The following is a 19371-nucleotide window of genomic DNA, read 5'->3' as shown; positions in this document are numbered from 1 at the left end:
TGCTTCCCTGTTCTGCAAGGGAGTTCGTGCGGGCCAGAAGCCAGACCTTCAGAGGCTATATCAGTTCTGTTCCTCATCCTTGACTAATAAGACTGTATGCTGGCCCCCGCTGGACACAGGCCTCGTTAGGGGGGGCCAGGGGACAGCACGAAGTCACCGTGTGGTGTCTGCCAGCCCTGGGTGCCATGTCCTGAGCAGCTGTGCTGTCAGTTACTTAAACATGTGTGTGGCACTTTCTGGCAGCCAGGCGCTCAGCAGCATGCAGATAACCGAAACGGTTTCCTTAAACGGCCTGTGAGGGAGGTGCAGCCTCACAGAGTCGCCTGCTGGAGGCTGCATAGCCGGGAGGTGCCGCCGGGGTGGGCTTGGGTGTGGCTGCTATGTGCCAGGGGTGTCGGCCAGGCCGAGGGCACCTCCATTCTGGAAGCTGCAGCCCATCACAGTGCTGTTCACAGGTTCCAGACGGGGCTGTGGGGGCAGGGTGAGGGCGGGAAGGCTCCCAGGGGTCAAAGGAAGAGAAGGTGCCTGTTCCGGGGACCCCAGGGTGAGCTTTCCAAGCAGAGGGAACCCTGGGGCCGGTTGTCATGGGGGTGTCTGAGTCTTTAGCTGGAGTTACTGGGGCCGGGAGGTCGGAAACGGAGGCCAACCGGTGTGAGCCTCTGCCTGCTGAGAGCTGCGGGGAAGGGCTGGTGTCCGCTTTCAGCGGCCTGTGACCCCGACCGTCCACTGCCGGCAATTGCAGGAGCCTCCTCCCTGGTCTCTGTCCTCACTCACAGCGGCGCCAGCCACCCCTGCGCCCCAGCAGAAGCCGGGCTCTTACAGCGCATCCCGCTCTGCCCCAGCGCTCGCCTCTCCAGGCACCGTCCTGGCTCTGGGCCCCTGCACTGCCCGTTCTGTTCTGCATTCCCTCCGCCTTTTCTGCCCTGTAAGGCAGACCTCTGCTGTCTTCACTGCTTTATTTCCCCAGACTCAGCCAGCATCCAAGGCGTGCCGTGTCCTAGGATCCTTGCAGCTGGCATGCAGGGAGGAGTGTGAGGCTCCCTGTCCCTCCTCAGACTCTCAGAATTCAGAAAAGCCCCGCTTTTTTGTCCTTGCCCTGCTGGGCCAAAGACGCCCTGCCCTCATTATTCTCTAGGGTAGACACTCCGAGCTTTTGCTGTGCACCTGCCGCATGGAACAGGAAGCTGCCCTGGCCCCTGCCCTCTGTAGCTGACTCCGGCTTCCCTGGCCACCCTCAGCTCAGCAGGGCCCCAGGAGCCCCAGTGCTATGTGACACCTTCCGCAAGTGTGGAATTGAGAAGAATGTGCCTTTCGTCCCTGAGTTACCTTGTGGCTGATATGTGCCCTGGCATGAGGGTCAGTGGCAGGAAGGGGCGAGCATGAAGGCACCTCTGCTGTGCCCCTGCTTTTGCCTTTTCCTGACTTCTCTGGCCAGCTCTTAGGTAGAAATAAGTCCTGCCTGTTTTAACAGATGTTTATTAAACATCTGCCCTGGCCAGGCTCTGAGAAGCCTCCAGGGTCTCTGTCCTGAACACTATAGACTGCTGGTGCTGGCGGGTAGAGGCGGGGAGATTAAGTCCAGTGTCCCACAGGTGACTGTGTAATTCCACATGGGACAATAGGGAGAAAGAGCAGACCTTCCCTTTTATTTATTTATTTATTTATTTATTTATTTATTTATTTATTTATTTTCTTTTGATAAATTGAGACAGAGTCTCGCCCTGTTGCCAGGCTGGAGTGTAGTGGCACGATCCCGGCTCACTGCAACTCCCATTTTCCGGTTTCAAGCAATTTTTCTGCCTCAGCCTCCCAAGTAGCTGGATTACAGGCACACGCCACCATGCACGGCTAAACAGACCTTTCCTTTTGTGAGAGGGACGCCGGTGGGGACAGCCGGGAGGGGAGATGAAACTGAGCGGAAGTGAGAGTCACTTTGGTGCCCGGCACGTTGTCTCACACCTGTAATCTCGGCACTTTGGGAGGCTGAGGCTGGGGGGTCGCTCTAGCCTGGGAGTTTGTGACTGGCCTGGTCAGCATCAGACCCCTGTCTCTACTTTTAAAAATAAAAATAAGATATTTTGGGCAGGGAGAAGTATCTGTGCAAAGGCCCAGAGGTGAGTGTTTGCCCGGTTTTTTCTTTTCTTTTCTTTTTTTTTTTTTTGAGATGGAGTTTTGCTCTTGTTACCCAGGCTGGAGTGCAATGGCAGGGTCTCCACTCACTGTAACCTCCGCCTCCTGGGTTCAGGCAATTCTCCTGCCTCAGCCTCCTGAGTAGCTGGGATTACAGGCACGCACCACCATGACCAGCTGATTTTTTTGTACTTTTAGTAGAGACGGGGTTTCACCATGTTGACCAGGATGGTCTCGATCTCTTGACCTCGTGATCCACCCGCCTCGGCCTCCCAAAGTGCTGGGATTACAGGCTTGAGCCACCATGTCTGGCCTTGCCGGGTTTTTTCAAGGAGCAGAGGGAGGGTGTGAGGGGGAGAGGGCCTGGGGAGTTGGTGCTCATCTGAGGGTGATGGGAAAGGAGTGTCACTTGGGCCTCCCACGTGCTGTGAGAAAAGCTCTTCCTTGTTGGTGGGAGCAGGCCTCGAGGCCAAGGTGGCTGTGGGGGCCCCATGGCCCAGCTGGTTTGAGAACCTCACAGCTCCCAGGCCCTTCTCCCCCTCCAGCCTCTCTGCCCTTCGCTGTCCTGTCGCTGGTGAACACCCCGTATAACCGAGGATTTTACTGTGGGGATGACTCCATCCGGTACCCCTATCGTCCAGACACCATCACCCTTGGGCTCTGGCCGGGGTCACCATCACAGCCACCGTCATTCTTGTAAGACAGGAGGGGTTCAGAGGGACAGGGAGGGGGGCAGGATGGAGTACAGCCTAATCCTGGGTTCCTGATGGGGGTGGAGGTCTGTGGGGGGCTGGGGGACACAGCCTTGCCCTGAGTGGTACCTGTGGGTAATAGGAACCCCCTTTTGTTTTTTGAGACGGAGTTTTGCTCTTGTTGCCCAGTCTGGAGTGCAATAGCAGGATCTCCGCTCACTGTAACTTCCACCTCCTGGGTTCAAGTGATTCTCTTGCCTCAGTCTCCCCAGTAGCTGGGACTACAGGCATGCTAATTTTTGTATTTTTAGTAGAGACAGGTTTCACCATGTTGGTCAGGCTGGTCTTGAACGCCCGACCTCAGGTGATCCTCCCGCCTCAGCCTCCCACAGTGCTGGGCTGGCAGGCGCGAGCCACCGAGCCCAGCTAGGGCACCTTTAGAGTCCTCAGCTCTGCAGCAGCCTTGGGGAGGCCCGTGGGGAGGACTGAGGCCCACTAAGGGCCCATGGGCTGACCAGGACCTCCGCGGGTTGCCGCGGCTGCCCCACACGCAGGTCTGGGCGGGAGAAGCCTACCTGGTGCCCACAGACCGGCTGTATTCCTGCTCTGACTTCAATAATTATGTGGCTGCCGTGTACAAAGTGCTGGGGACCTTCCTCTTTGGGGCAGCTGTGAGCCAGTCTCTGACAGACCTGGCCAAGTACACGATCGGCCACCTGTACCCCAACTTCCTGGCCATCTGTGACCCCGAGTGGAGCTGGGTCAACTGCTCAGTCTACGTGCAGCTGCAGAGCGTGTGCAGGGGAAACGCTGCTGACGTCACAGAGGCCAGGTGAGTGTGGACGAGCAGCCTTCACTCTGGGGGCAGTGGGAGCTGAAGAAGCCGCAGAAGCCAGATGGTAAGGAGCCAGCAGGCAGGTGGTCAGGCAGGAGCAGGGCCTCAGGGCTCCAGGCGCCCCGCAGACAGCAGGAGGCCGCGGGGAGCGTGCTGTCTCCCTTGAGTCTCAGCCCTGCCCTCTTCTGCGCTGTCTTCTTCTTCTTCTTTTTTTTTTTAAAGATGGGGTTTCACCATGGTGGCCAGGCTGTTCTTGAATTCCTGACCGCAGGTGATCCACCCACCTTGGCCTCCCAAAGTGCTAGGATTACAGGCGTGAGCCAGCACGCCCAGCCATATGCTGTCTTCTTACCATTTCTATTGATAGGTCCTTAAACGTTTCAACTCATTGTTGTCCTTTTTAAAAAAAATCAAAATATTGACTGAAAAGCCTAGGGTAATGTCAGACCAAAATAAATAAATAAATAAATAAATAAATCAAAATAAAATTTGTATAAGTCACCATTTCTTCCATTTTAATGTGTACAGTTTATTTTTAGTACAGTCACAATGCTGTACAGCCATCTCCTCTACCTAATTCCAGAATATTTTCATCTCATCAGAAGGATACCCCACAGCATAGGTAACATGGCAAAACCCCGTCTCTATGACAAATCAAAAAATTAGGCCGAGCTAGGTGGCTCATGCCTATAATCCCCGCACTTTGGGAGGCTGAGGCGGGCAGATTACCTGAGGTTGGGCGTTTGAGACCAGCCTGGCCAACATGGAGAAATCCTGTCTCTACTAAAAATACAAAATTAACCAGGCATGGTGGCACACGCTTGTAATCCCAGCGAATACCACACCATGAGCAAGAGAACCCTGCAGTGCTCTAGTTCCCATCACGGGAGTGTTGCCAGGACACTGTGGGCAAGAGGGTCTTGCAGTGCCCCAGCGGCCAGCAGGGGGCGTGACCCCACTACACCGAGAGTAAGAGTGCTCAGCAGCACAGGCACCACACTGTGAGCAAGAGGATGTAGCACTGCCCTGTTTGCCAGCAGCGGGCATATTGCCACTACACTGAGCAAGAGGGCCCTGCAGTGCTCCAGCTGCCAGCAGGTGATGCCGGTCACCACACTGTAAGAGGGCCCTGCAGTGGACCTAGCCAGAAGGGGGCGTGGGCACAGCATCGTGAGCAAGAGGGCCCTGCAGTGCAGGCCCCCAGTAGGGGCCGCCCACACCCACCTTTCAGATTCTTGAGGCTCCTCCACCGGTGTGCATCGTGTCACACCACCAGCGTGCATTGAGTCACAGCGGTCTGCAGAGTTGCGTTCTCCTCTGTATAGAACTGGGGGGCATTGTGAGGGTGGAACTGCGTCTTTCCTCAGCACAGACCTTGGGGCGGAGTTCTTACTGCAAGAGGGGCTTGCAGTGACCCCAGCTGCCATTGCGGGGGGGAGGGGGTGCAGACACAGGGCCATGAGCAAGAGGGCCCCGCACCGCCTGGCCACCAGCAGGGGGCGCCAGAACCTGCCTTTTCAGTTGGCATCACGGCGCCGGCGTGCGTCGCGTCAAGGCAATCTGCGGAGCTGCATTCTTCACAGCACAGACGTAGCGGGCACAGCCTCAGTTTGGGACAACTCTGGGCCATGTCCACCGTGAGTAAAATCCTTCCTGTTTGCATTCCTGACTGCTGAGGGTCAGAGACTAGTAAGAAGAGCTCTGTGTGGAAAACCCGACACGAAAAGCCCCTCTGAACCCTGCGCACCTGGGTTCTCCCCACCCAAGGCCAGGCAGCTGCAGTGTGAGGTGCACCCAGCAGCCTCAGAAGACAAATGGAGCGTTCCCGAGGCAGATATGGCCTCTGAAATACAGATACAATAACCCCAGTGCTCAGGTAGAAAACACCTAATGCTAACGTTACTATAAAATCCGCACCATTCATGCGGCCTTGCCGGTACAGCAGTTTTAATACTCAACACGGACATATCAGTGCAAATGTAGAAACTAACGTATGGCTAGGGTTTAGGGTGAGGATTAGGGCTAGCGGATAGGGTTAGAGTTCGGGGTTACCAGTTAGGGGTTAGGATGTAGGGGTTAGAAAAATTTTAGGCCAAATAAATTTAAACAGTTTGTTTGAGCAAAGGAATGATTCACGAATCATGCCTGAAGCAGGAGAATGGAAAAAAGGGCTTGGGGCTTCGAGCTTTTAGTGGAGGCAGCTGAGTGACGTTTCTCGTTGGCTCCAGCTGGGCGACCGCCGGTTGTGGGGATGGTTTCCTCAGCGTCTCTAATCATACAGCCAGCTGGCAGCTGGGCTTTTTGTTATTGACTGGTTGGTTGGTTCATGTTTTTAAGTCAGTTTAAATGACGCCAAGTTTGGTTTCCATTTGCTTAGGCAAGACCTCGGTCTAATGGCTTCTTCCTTCTTTGCTTTAATGTATCAGAACCATAATTCATTTTCATTTTACTTTACTGACATTAACAAAAGTAAGTTTTTGTTGTTGTTGTTGTTATTGAGAAAGTTGGTTTTATTGGCAACCTACTTCTGATGGTGCATAAAATAATGTTTGTTAATCATTAGCATCTTAGATTAGATGAAATATGTTAACTCTATTAAGCTTTGTTATTAAAGCATAACAGGAGTTCAGTTGCTTTTTTCCCTCCTAGGCTTTAAACATTTAAAACACAGTGATGCATCTCCTAACGATGTGGATACTTTCTAAGAAATGTGTCCTTAGTGATTTCATCTTTGTGCAAACACCATCGAGTGTCCTTATAAAACCTGGATAGTGTAAGTGATATGGTATAGCTTCTTGCTTTCAGGCTACATACCATACCTGTATAGCTCATCTCTGTACTGAATGCTGTAGTCAAATGTCATATCATGGTGATTGTGGATTGTGATCCCTAAATATCTGAGTCAGGTCTCAGTCAAGTAGAAAGCTTATTTCGCCAAGGTTATGGACATATCCATGACATAGCCTCAGGAGGTCCTGACAACATGGGCCCAAGGTGGTCAGGGTAGAGCTTGCTTTTATATATTTTAGAGAGACATGAGACAACAATCAATATGTGCAAGATCTAAAGTCATTTGGTTCAGTGAGGTGGAACAACTGGAAGTAGGAAGGCGGGGTGGGAGGTGGTTCTAGGTCAGAAGTAGATACAACAAAAGTTGCATTCTTTTGAATTGTTTGATCAGCCTTCCACTGAATACAATTTAGTCTGGTTCAGTGAATTTGCATTTTTACGTATACAGTAGGGCAGAGGAATGGTGTGATCTTGGCCCAGCCACCTCCTCCCTGGTTTAAGCGATTGTCTTGCCGCATCCTCCCCAGTAGCTGGGATTACAGGCATGCACCACCAAGCCTGGGTAATTTTTGTATTTTTAGTAGAGATGGGGTTTCTCTGTGTTTGTCAGGTGGGTCTCGAGCTCCCTACCTCAGGTGATCCGCCTGCTTTGGCCCCTCAAAGTGTTGGGATTATAAGCATGAGCCACCGTGCCTGGTCAGGAAGCTTATTTTGATTCTGATATTGTCAACTGTATTTCAGGTATAACTTATTTTCCTTGGAGCGTTAAATACTGCATTGGTATTGTATTACACAAATAAAACACAGATCCCTTTTTATCACATTCATTGCTAGTGATATTGACAACTAAATTTAGATGCATTCCAGAGTCTGGGCTTCCAGTAATTTTTAGCGATCCTCTAAAGGTAAATTACCTTTTCTCACGAGACATAGTGACATCTAAAGTCGCATTGATTGTCCTGCCACTTTTGTTTCTCTAGTTTCATCAATTTCTTCAAAGCATTTTTGGGGGAATAACTTTGACTATCCCTTTCAACTTTTCAGTATTAGAAAACATCGTCATGAAACATTGAATAATTGTGGTCACAAATTTCCTTTACAGTCTTTCTTTGAATATTTTTTCCAGTGGCAAATATTTGCTTTTGTTGTATTGTAGCTAAAAGGAATGCTGGGAAACAAAACAAAGACAAGCATTCATTATAATAAGTGATTCAGTCACAATCAATTGCTATTTTAATTTTTTTTTAATAAAAAAAGTTATACTTTTGAAAATGTCCTGCTGTGAATTGAAATAGTCTCCCAAATCTGAATTCTTTCCTTGGTTCTAAGGTGACCAGATTTCCTAGAGAGTGAACCACACCACAAGAAAAAAGATATGATAAATATGTTTACATGGATGTGTTATTTTAACGTAAATCTTGTAAAATAGGCATTTCATTGAAATTATATATGTTTGCAATAATTACATTGAAGCATCATGAATGCCCTTGTTTTGAAAAGTAGGACTAGTTAGTGCCAATTACTACTTATTATTAGTACAAATAAGTAAGGAGATGTTTTAAAAAATTACAATTTTTAAATAAAGGTTTTATTTTAAATTAGTTTTAGAATCACACTGAAATTGGGAGGAAAATGCAGATTTCCTGTGTAGACCCAAGCTATTTTCCCCTCATATTAACATATCAACATGTATGAGATATGTTATTAACAATTTTTTTTTTTTTTTTTTTGAGATGGAGTCTTTCTTGCTCTGTAACCCAGGTTGGAGTGCAATGGCACGATACTGGCTCATTGCACCCTCTACCTCCCATGTTTAAGCGATTTTCCTGCTTAAGCCTCCCAAGCAGCTGGGATTACAGGTGCCCACCAGCACCCTTGGCTAATTTTTTGTATTTTTAGTAGAGACAGGTTTCGCCATGTTGGCCAGGCTGGTCTGGAACTCTGACCTCAGATTATTTACCCGTCTAAGCCTTCGAAAGTTGTGGGATGACAAGCATGAGCCACCATGTCCAGCCTACTATCAGTATATTTGCTTTGGTTCAGATATTTACCCAGTTTTAAAATCACGTATGTATTTTGTAAATATCTTCTCGCATCTCTCTTTTCTTTTTGTTCTCTGAATACAGTTTTGCACAGTAGAATACTTAGTTTTATGAAGTCTGTTATCAATATTTTCATGAATTGGCATTTGATGTTTTGTGTTACAAGTCAACACCAAACTCAACGTCATATAGATTTTCTTTTAGATTTTTTATAGTTTTGCATTTAAAATTACAGTCTCTGGACTATTTTGAGTAGGTTTTTGTTTTTCTTAATTTGTGTATATATTCATTTTATTCTACATGGCTTCCAAAGTCTTCCATCACCATCTTTGGGAAGGAATGGCTACAGTGGGCTTCATTTTGGTTTGAATTACTAAAATTATTACATTGAGTAAACTCAATATTGAATTTTATAGGTATTTTAGGATGGCCAGGCGGGGGTGCATGTCTGCTGAGAAACTGAGCAAGAGTATCTGTGCTGAGCTCTGGCGCCACCAAAGGGCGCGCGAACCCACCCCTGACCAACTTCCCTCTGAGATGCCAGAAGCAGCGAGGAGCTTCGACTTCCTGGGGCAGCACGACGGTGGTGTCAACTAAGTCTTGTTCATTGGTGAGTAAAAAGCTTCCTTTCCACGGCCCTGAGTGCAGAGAAGAGAGTCTTTAGAGTACTCAGCAAAGAAAGAAATTCATCTAGAAAAATGAAACCCCCAAATCCCATCATTACGACTACATCCTGATATCATTGTCAATATTCAGACACAGTGGCTGCTAAGATATGTTCTCACAGTGGCCTCTAATATAATAATCACACCGTGCCCTAACATTACTATGATATCCATACCGTACCCTAACACCAATATAATATCCACACCATATTCTAATGCTAATCTGATATCCACACTGTTGCTTCTAATGCTAATGTAATACTATCCATATGGTTCCCTGATGTAAATGTAATATCTGCACTGTTCTCCAACACCAATATAATATGTACACCATGCCCTAACACTAATATCCACACTGTGCAGTAAAACGAATGTGTCCACACAGCAGCCTCTAATACTAATAAGTATAATAATATCTACTAAGTGGAGTTGGTTGACATTGAGGCTTTTATAAGGGTTCACAGCTTTGGATGAAGAGTAGCCTCTCTAGTGGATTTTGGTGATGTCTCTGCTTTTCTGGCATAGTATTGATATGGTTGTTTTAAAAAGTAATTTACTTTTTAATAGTGTCATACTTCTAGGAAACTTCCAGTAGCAGTGCAAAATATAACCTGTTTCTTTTCTTAGAGTCCCCACCAGTTATTGCTGTACCAGATTTGCAATATCCCACAAAATACTCCGGTATAGCCGGGCGCGGTGGCTCAAGCCTGTAATCCCAGCACTTTGGGAGGCCGAGGTGGGTGGATCACGAGGTCGAGAGATCGAGACCATCCTGGTTAACACGGTGAAACCCTGTCTCTACTGAAAATACAAAAAATTAGCTGGGCATGGTGGCGTGTGCCTGTAATCCCAGCTACTCAGGAGGCTGAGGCAGGAGAATTGCTTGAACCCAGGAGGCGGAGGTTGCGGTGAGCCGAGATCGTGCCATTGCACTCCAGCCTGGGTAACAAGAGCGAAACTCCGTCTCAAAAAAAAAAAAAATACTCCGGTATATTTTATCCAAAGTGTGGAAACTCTCCTAGGTTACCACCGCATAACCCCTAGATCAAGAAATCAGCATGGTTCCTACATGATAATTCAGTTCACAAACTCATTTAACTTTTACCTCTTGCCCCGCTTGGGAGTATAATATGTTTTTTCATTCTGATCCAGTTTTCCTGACACTGTTTCCAAGACTTTCCTACATATTTATGATCTTGACACATTTAAAGAGCATACAAGTTTTTGTTTGAACACCTGTTTTCAGGTCTTTGGGGCATATAGCTAGGAATGGAATCACTGAGTCATACGGTAAATCTACTTGCAACCGTTTGAAGAAACTTCAAATTAGTTCCCAGGGCTCATCCCTCACTTATATCACATTCACAGAGAAGGCTTCCCGAATTACCTTATCCGCCACCAACACCGCACCACTGCTCATGCTAGTGTACCTTACACCCACATCTGATTTTGCTTTCCTTTCCTTTCCTTTCCTTTCATTTTCTTTCTTCTTTCCTTTCCTTTCCTTTCTCTGGTGTTTTATTTTATAATAACACCTTATTTTATACCAATCTCATCAGGCCAGGGCCCAACCCTATGACTTCATTTAACTTGACTGACTTCCTTAGAGACCCATCTCTAAATACAGACACACTGCGGGGTTAGGACTTGGACATATGAATTTGTGGGAGATACCAACATTCTATCTGTAGCACATGCAAACTTTTCAGCAATGTTAAATCTTGGGATTTACCATGAAACTATTGTGTCAGAAACCCTAGGATTTGGGCTCAAATATCTCTTTCAATCAGGCTTTTCAGTGTGTCTGAATTTGAGACCCAATAAGAGTCAATACAGGAAGTGGATGGAGGGGAGATGAAAGAAGTAGATTGTCAGCAGAATGTGGAGAACTTTGAGGCTCAAGAATGCAAAGGCTGCTCTTAGTCAGTGGGACACCTAGAAGGAGAGGCGCTAAATCATTTATTTTGCTGTCTGTTTGTGGAAGGAAGGGGAGGAAAGAAAGGAGCAGAGAAGGAAAAAAGGATGGAATTAAGAGAAAGGGAAGAAAGGAGAAAGAGGGAGGGAATAAGAAAGGGACAGAAGGCCTTTTGGAAAACAGTTTCCCAGTTCAGGTGTTTACATTCTAAATACAGTAATGGAGAAAAGGGATAAATATAATATATATTATGAAAATCTATAGCTCATTCCAGGGTCAAGCCAGCAAAGGAGAAAGGGAAATCAGGGTAACTTGTAGATCTGTGCAACCTCCCACTGACAAAAATGTGGACGCTCAGATAGGAAGCTGATGTGAGGCACACATTCAGTTTTATTTATTTGTGCTGATGTTAACAGGAGGACATCTAAGTGACTGTGTTTACTAAGATAGAGATATAGTTAAGAGAGCATCAGTTCTGAAACTACCTTCAGAAGGTGATTACTGAATCTTGTGGATTCTCTGCAAGTTTGAGGAAGGGCACACAGTGAGAGAGGATAAATAAAGTCACAGAGAAAGCAACTGTTTCAAGGAAAGCAAAGACCCAGAATGAGGGTGAAGATGAGGGCAGGGTAAATAGCAATGACATTTAAAATTTTTTGCCAGTTAGCACCTCAAAAGGCATCTCAGTCTGAGCTCTGCAGAAGGGACGTGTTTGCAACTCATTGTGAGTCCTCTGGGTGAATCACTGACTGTGCCTATGAACAGGACCAACTGGCCAAAACTGTGAATTGTGATGACCACCACTATTGTTAGGCTGAACCCTTGTTAAACAGGATAGTGGTTTCCAGTACCAGCTAAAAGAATTTTAAAATGTTGACCATTTATATTATTTAAGAAATGTGCTACCATTTATAGTCATTTATACTACATTAATATACCATTTATATCACAGATGCCATTAAGTAAAATAAAGTTAACATTTATATTACTGAAGCAATGTGCTATAGAAACCCTAAAGGGGTTTCTGTAACATTAAATTGATGGCTCTCTAGTGCAGTCCAGAATCACCTGTAGGGCTTGTTGGGCCACAGATTGCTGGTTTCCACTCAGAGTTTCTTATTCAGTAGGTCTGGGTGGGGTCTGAGAATTTGCATTTATAATAAGTTCTCAGACACAACTGATGCTGCTGGTTCGGGAACCACAATATGAGAACTATGGTTAAGCCTCACGCCACAGCATTCCTATAACAAGAGCCACCTTTGCTAATTCAGGGTAACTTGTTGGCTGCAAACTGTAACCATAGGCAACTTCTTTAGCAATATAAACCTCTAGATAAAAGAAACACTCGACAATCATAATAGAAACATATATGGTCAATGAAATATCTTTTTTCCAAATGGGAACATGTGTCTTACAGCCTCAAAAGAATATTTTCACCTAGACTGCACTAAAATAACAAGATAAATCTGAAACTAAAACTTAAAACGGCCTTTATGAACAGAAACACTTTGACACCTCAGGTAAAGGGCTACATATTTCCCTCTCTATTTTCATATCTTAGCTTTAAGATGAAATGATATCGTCATTTTACTTATAATAGGAGAACCTACGAATAGGAGAACTTAAATAACATTGTCATTTTACTTAAAATAGGACAACCGAGAAACTTGATTCCCGCTTATTAGTGCAAACCAAAGGAGTTATTTCCAAATATTTTCAGTTTAGTTTTTGTTCATGTGTAATATAAATGATTTAAAAGCCAGGTTTCGTGGAAAGCTGCCATAAATGTGTTTAATAGTTGCTGCCTCAGCATCCATTTTCAGACCTGACTTAAGTTGTCTGAAGCCCAGTCTCACTGTATCCCCTCCGATCTGGGTAACCCTCCCCCTCCCTGAGTGGTTGTGATGTGGCCCATTTGTTCTTCATCCCACTGAGTCAGAACCCACCCATCATACAGCTGCTGATCATGATAAAACCTAATGGTCAAACATCAGAGCCCTGTAAATAAGCCCAGCTCCATGTGTTCTCTTAAATCAGCAAAGCCACACCCTCATGGGAAAGCCCGAGAAGAAAGCTTCAGGCCCGCCCTCTGCTCTCTGGTTCCTCACGGCCTTCAGACTGCCCCTCGGGCCCCAGACGCTCCCTGAACTTCTCCAGGATGTGTAAGTTAGAGATTTCTTCTGTTCCTGTGTTTTGGTGTTGCCTCCTCCTTGTGCCTTACCTGACTGACACCCCAGAGCCTGCCTTTCCTCCTGGCCAGGGCTCTCCTGGAGATGGGCTGGTTTCTGGCCTCCTTTAAAGAGAGACCTCAACCAAATTAGAGAGAAACCTAAATAAATAAATCACAACAGAAAGCTTGGTTGCTTACTTACAATACATATATATAACATAAAATGTGTTTATGCTAGATTTAGAACACACTAGGCCTGTTCTAGCTCTAAATTGCACTGATATCTTGTAGTATGCAGTTATTCCTCATTTTATTTTCCACTTGAAGTCATTGTATTTCCTCAGTTTATAAACACCTTGAATTCTTGAGCTGAAAAGACAGGGTAACTTGATAGGGCATCCCCCTTAGGAACCATAACTCCCAATGCAGAACAAATTAAATGTGCAAAACTGTCAGCACCATGTCCTATGTTATTAAAGATAGAATATAATGCTGAAAGGCAAGAAAGTCTTTATGAAGAAGTTTAAAGGAGTAGAAGAATGGACAGATGAACTGGAAATGGAAAAATCAGTTTTCCTTTCCTTTAGGAGTAAGCCCCTTTGGAAACTAGCTGGTAAATGTCACAGTCCCTTTAGATGGCAAGGTTAGTGAATACTAAGAAAACACTAGGGTACAAGTGTTCATCACGCAAAGCACACCTGTAATATTTCATCTGGTCTCTCAGTGACCTATAAGAAACGAGAGACGTTTTCAGATGAGGAGATTGGGCTTCAGGGTGAAATTAGGAGACTGGTAAGACTCACATAGAGAGTCAGTGGTGGAACAGAGTTCAGATCCACATTCTTCCAACTGCAAGCACAGGGCATTTTCCACTAATCAGTGCACTAACCCAAGAAATCTAATTTTTCCAAACATTTAAAATGATGCTATGGCCATTTGAGTAAAACCACTTTTGGCCTATACTTCTGATTCCTCATTACCAGCCTACCATTGTTTATCTGATATGGGCAGCAGAATTAAGATGTAATGAAGTCTAACAGAACCCCTCATTATCTGTGTAGATACAGTAGTAACAGAGATGGTGATATCGTTTGAATGTTTGGGCCCTTCAAATCTCATGTTGAAATGTGATCCCCAGTGTTGGAGGTAGGGCCTGCTGGGAGGGAGGTATTGGCTCATCAGGCAGATCCTTCATGAATGGCTTGGTGCCCTCCTCACGGTAATGGCTGAATTCCTGCTCCCTTCACTCACTGAGATCTGGTTGTTAAAGTGTGATACTGCCCGTCTCTCTCTTGCTTCCTCTCTCACTATGTAAGGTGCCAGCTCCCCTTTGCCTCCTGCCATGGTTGGAAGCTCCCTGAGGTCTCACAAGAAGCAGATGCTGGTGCCATGCTTCTTGGACAGTCTGCAAAACCATGAGTCTAATCACCCTCATTTCCCTATAAATTACCCATCCTCAGGTATCCCTTTATTACAGCAATGCAAATTGGACTAATACAGATGAAGAGATAAAGTATTAATTTAGAAGATGTTTATATACATATATATATGTATGTATATATGTTTAACATTCTCACTGAGACTGGGAGGTGTTAGAAATACATAATTGAGGGCCGGGCGTGGTGGCTCAAGCCTGTAATCCCAGAACTTTGGGAGGCCGAGGCAGGTGGATCACAAGGTCGAGAGATAGAGACCAACCTGGTCAACATGGTGAAACCCCGTCTCTACTAAAAATACAAAACATTAGCTGGGCATGGTGGCGCGTGCCTGTAATCCCAGCTACTCAGGAGGCTGAGGCAGGAGAATTGCCTGAACCCAGGAGGCAGAGGTTGCAGTGAGCCGAGATCGCGCCATTGCACTCCAGCCTGGGTAACAAGAGTGAAACTCCGTCTCAAAAAAAAAAAAAAAAAAAAAAAAAAAGAAATACATAATTGAAAACAAAATCTCCTCCCAACCAAGAAAACTTCTCCACGAAAGTAGAAGAGAAAGAAATACTATTATTACACTTTAATTTCCGGGGTACATGTGCAGAACGTGCAGGTTTGTTACATAGGTATCCACAGGTCTTGGTGCTTTGCTGCATCTGATCCTCCCATCAACTACACTAGGTATTTCTCGTGTTATCCCTTCCCAATCCCCCTACTCCTGCCTGTTCCTCCTCACCCCTCCCCCACCACCCACAAGCCCCAGTGTGTGATGTTCCCCTCCCTATGTCCATGTGGTCTCATTGTTCACCATCCACTTATATTTTAGAAAAAATTATTATGTTTTAAGTTCTGCAATACATGTGCAGATCATGTAGGCTTGTTCAATAGGTATACACATGCCATGGTGGTTGTTACTTCATCCATTGCCCCGTCATCTACATTAGGTATTTCTCCTAATGCTATCCCTCCCCAATTCGCCCACACCCTGCTATTCCTCCCCTAGCCCCTCAACCCCTAGGCCCCAGTGTGTGATGTTCCCCCACCTGTGTCTGTGTGTTCTCATTATTCAACACCCACTTATGAGTGAGAACATGCAATGTTGGGTTTTCTGTTCTTGTGTCAGTTTGCTGAGAATGATGGTTTTCAGCTTCATCCATGTTCCAGTAAAGGACATGAAGTTATTTTTTATGGCTGCACAGTATTCCATGGTGTATATGTGACATATTTTCCTTGTCCAGTCTATCTATTATGGGCATTTGGGTTAGTTCAAAGTCTTTACTGTTTTAAACAGTGCCACAATAAACATACGTGTACACGTGTCTTTATAATTGAAAGTGTTATAATCCGTTGGGTACATATCCAATAATGGGATTCCTGGGTCCAACGATATTTCTATTTCTAGATCCTGAAGGAATCACCATACTGTCTTCCACAATGGTTGAACAATTTACACTCTCAACAGCAGTGTAAAAGCATTCCTGTTTCTCCACATTGTCTCCAGCATCTGTTGTCTCCAGATTTTTTAATGATTGCCATTCTAATTGGCATGAGATGGTATCTCAAAGTGGTTTTGATATGCATTTCTCTAGTTATCCGTGATGATGAGCTTTTTTTTCATGTTTGTTGGCTGCATGAATGTCTTCTTTTGAAAAGTGTCTCTTCATCTCTGTCACAAATTTTTTTGCCCATTCTTTTGGTTGCCAGTTCACTCTAATGCTAATTTCTTTTGCTGTGCAGAAGTTCTTAAGTTTACTTAGATCTCATTTGTCTGTTTTGGCTTCTGTTGCCATTGCTTTTGCTGTTTTAGTCATGAAGTCCTTGCCTATGCTTATGTCCAGAATGGTACGGCCTAGGTTTTTTACGGTGTTAGGTCTTATGTTTAAATCTTGAATCCATCCGGAGTTGATCTTTATATAAGGTGCAAGGAAGGGATCCAGTTTCAGCTTTCTGCATGTGGCTAGCCAGTTTTTCCAACACCATTTGTTACATAGGGTATCCTTTCCCCATGGCTTGTTTTTGTCAGGTTTGTCAAAGATCAGACAGTTGTAGCTGTGTGGTGTTACTTTCGAGGCCTCTGTTCTGTCCCATTGGTCTACATACCTGTTTTGGTACCAGTACCACGGTGTTTTTATTACTGTGGCCTTGTAGTACAGTTTGAAGTCAGGTAGTATGATGTCTCCATAATTGTGTGCTTAGGATTGTCTTGGCTATGTAGGTTCTCTTTTGGTTCCGTATAAAGCTTAAGGTGTTTATTTTCCAATTCTGTGAAGAAAGTCATTGGTAGCTTATGGGTATAGCATTGAATATGTAAATTATTTTGGGCAGTATGGCCATTTTCACAATATCGATTCCTCCTAACCATGAGCATGAAATGTTTTTATATCTGTTTCTGTCTTCTCTTATTTTCTTAAGCAATGGTTTGTCCTTCTTTTTGAAGAGGTCCTTCACATGTTTTGTTAGTTGTATTTCTTTTTTTTTTTTTTTTTTTTTTTGAGACGGAGTTTCACTCTTGTTGCCCAGGCTGGAGTGCAATGGCGCGATCTCGGCTCACCGCAACCTCCACCTCCCGGGTTCAGGCAATTCTCCTGCCTCAGCCTCCTGAGTAGCTGGGATTACAGGCACGCGCCACCATGCCCAGCTAGTTTTTCGTATTTTTGGTAGAGACGGGGTTTCATCATGTTGACCAGGATGTTCTTGATCTCTTGACCTCGTGATCGACCCGCCTCGGCCTCCCAAAGTGCTGGGATTACAGGCTTGAGCCACCGCGCCCGGCCTCTGTTAGTTGTATTTCTAGGTATTTTATTCTCTTTGTAGCAACTGTGAATGGGAGGTCACTCATGATTTGGCTCTTTGTGTGTCTGTTGCTGATGTATAGGAATACTCATAACTTTTGCACATTGATTTTGTATCCTGAGACTTTGCTGAAGTTGCTTATCAACTTAAGGAGATTTGGGCTGAGACAATGGGGTCTTTTAAATATACAATCATGTCATCTGCAAATAGAGACAATTTGACTTCCTCTTTTTCTAATCGAATAACCTTTATTTCTTTTAGCATGAAACCAGAGTGAGATGCACTTCTCAGGAAATCAGCTCAGCAGTTGCAAAGACAGAAAAAAAACCCCTCACCTTTTTATATAAAAAGCAGATACAACCTTTAACATACAAATTCTCAAGGTAAGCAATAACTTGTCCTCAAGGGGACTTTACAGTCCCATTTGTCACACACCTTTCATTTTAAATTTTCTTAGTAATTGGGGTAACTGTCTCTGTTAGACAATTGGCTTTTCCAAAGAAAAAATAAACTTCTTATGTCTTTATAAAAGGAGGTTGTCTTGCAACTTGGAGTAAGATACCTGCTGAACTTACCCTCCCAGCCTCCTACTGAACCTGAGAAATGGAGTTGTTATCTTCCTTGATAATTTTCAAAGTGTTGATTCCCAGGCTTTCAGAACAGCATCCTTGGGTCTTAAAACTAATGAGACTAAGTTATCTTTTAAGAATATTTACATACATTTCAAAATGACAAAGATGTACAAGCTTTCTAAAATAAACGCCCTAAGCAAAAGGTGCTTCTTTTCTTATTTTTAACATGGAGAATATATGATTCAGTTAGTAATTATAGGCTTCCTAACAAAATACTACAGATTGGGTAACTTAAACAACAGATATTTATTTCCTCACTGTTCTTGAGGCCGAAAGTCCAAGATGAAGGTGCCAGTGGGGTTGGCTTTTGGTGAGACTGTTCTTCCTATCTTGGAGACAGTTACCTTTTCACTCCCTCCCATGTGGCCTTTTCCCCATGCACAGGGAGAGAGATCTCTTGTGTCTCTTTCTCCTCTTAGAAGAACATCAGTCTTATCATACTTATCATACATACAAGCCCAATCCTTGTCATCTCATCTAACCTTAACTCTTTAAAGGCCCTCTCTTCCAATAAAGTCACACTGGAGGGTAGGACTTCCACATGCAAATTTAGTGTGGGGCACAATTCAGTCCTTTACATAGAGTTGAGCTTCTTATTTTTAGTTGGCCTTTGTCCTTATGGGAATAACAAGCCAGGCTGAGTCCTTCTCATCATGGGGCATGTATTGGAAGAAGAGATGATGAAAAGCAAGTACATTTATCACTTGCAAGTAATAATCAAGGAAAGAAACAGTGATGAGTGAAGGCCCTTGGCTCAAGGATGAGAAGATACCTGTGAGCTCCTGGTTAGCCAGGTAGTAAATCAAGCATTCCTGATGATTTGGAAAGAATGGAGCTAGAAAAACCAATTCATGGAAGCAGAATCATCTAGATAGTCAGTGATGTAACTAAGTTGTATGTACTATTTAGGGCATCAATCAATAATTTATCAACATTCCACTTACATATTAGCTCATTTGTTTATGCACTCAACATTTAATCACCCCTAGATTCATTGTACACATCAGTATGGCTGAAAACTACCCAGATAATTTTTTCCTTCCTGCAATCACTTACTACCACTGTAGATTTTATGAAACTATTAATTAGGTTTGAACTTAGAGTTCAATTTCAAGCTGTTGTCATGTTGATTTTACACAAAGAATTATGAGGTGACATGTCAGAATTCTCTTCCTACCAGTACAGTTCACAAAACCCATGAAACATTTATATGGCTTGAAGCATCATATGTGCTCAGTTTATGGTGAGAAAACAGTTATCTGCATTTCTTCCCAGTTTTA

The 19371-nt window shown here is 44.7% G+C and overlaps 1 pseudogene; it reads left to right on the top strand.

The window, feature by feature from the left end:
* The first annotated feature begins 1171 nt into the window (after nt 1-1171).
* The window catches only part of LOC141584705 (phospholipid phosphatase 2-like), a 55867-nt pseudogene continuing 37667 nt past the window's right edge, over nt 1172-19371 (top strand).

This window comes from Saimiri boliviensis, chromosome 5, assembly GCF_048565385.1.
Source record: "Saimiri boliviensis isolate mSaiBol1 chromosome 5, mSaiBol1.pri, whole genome shotgun sequence".
NCBI lineage: Eukaryota > Metazoa > Chordata > Mammalia > Primates > Cebidae > Saimiri > Saimiri boliviensis.
Note: the sequence above shows the minus strand (reverse complement) of the source record. Positions and strands in the feature narration are given on the sequence as shown.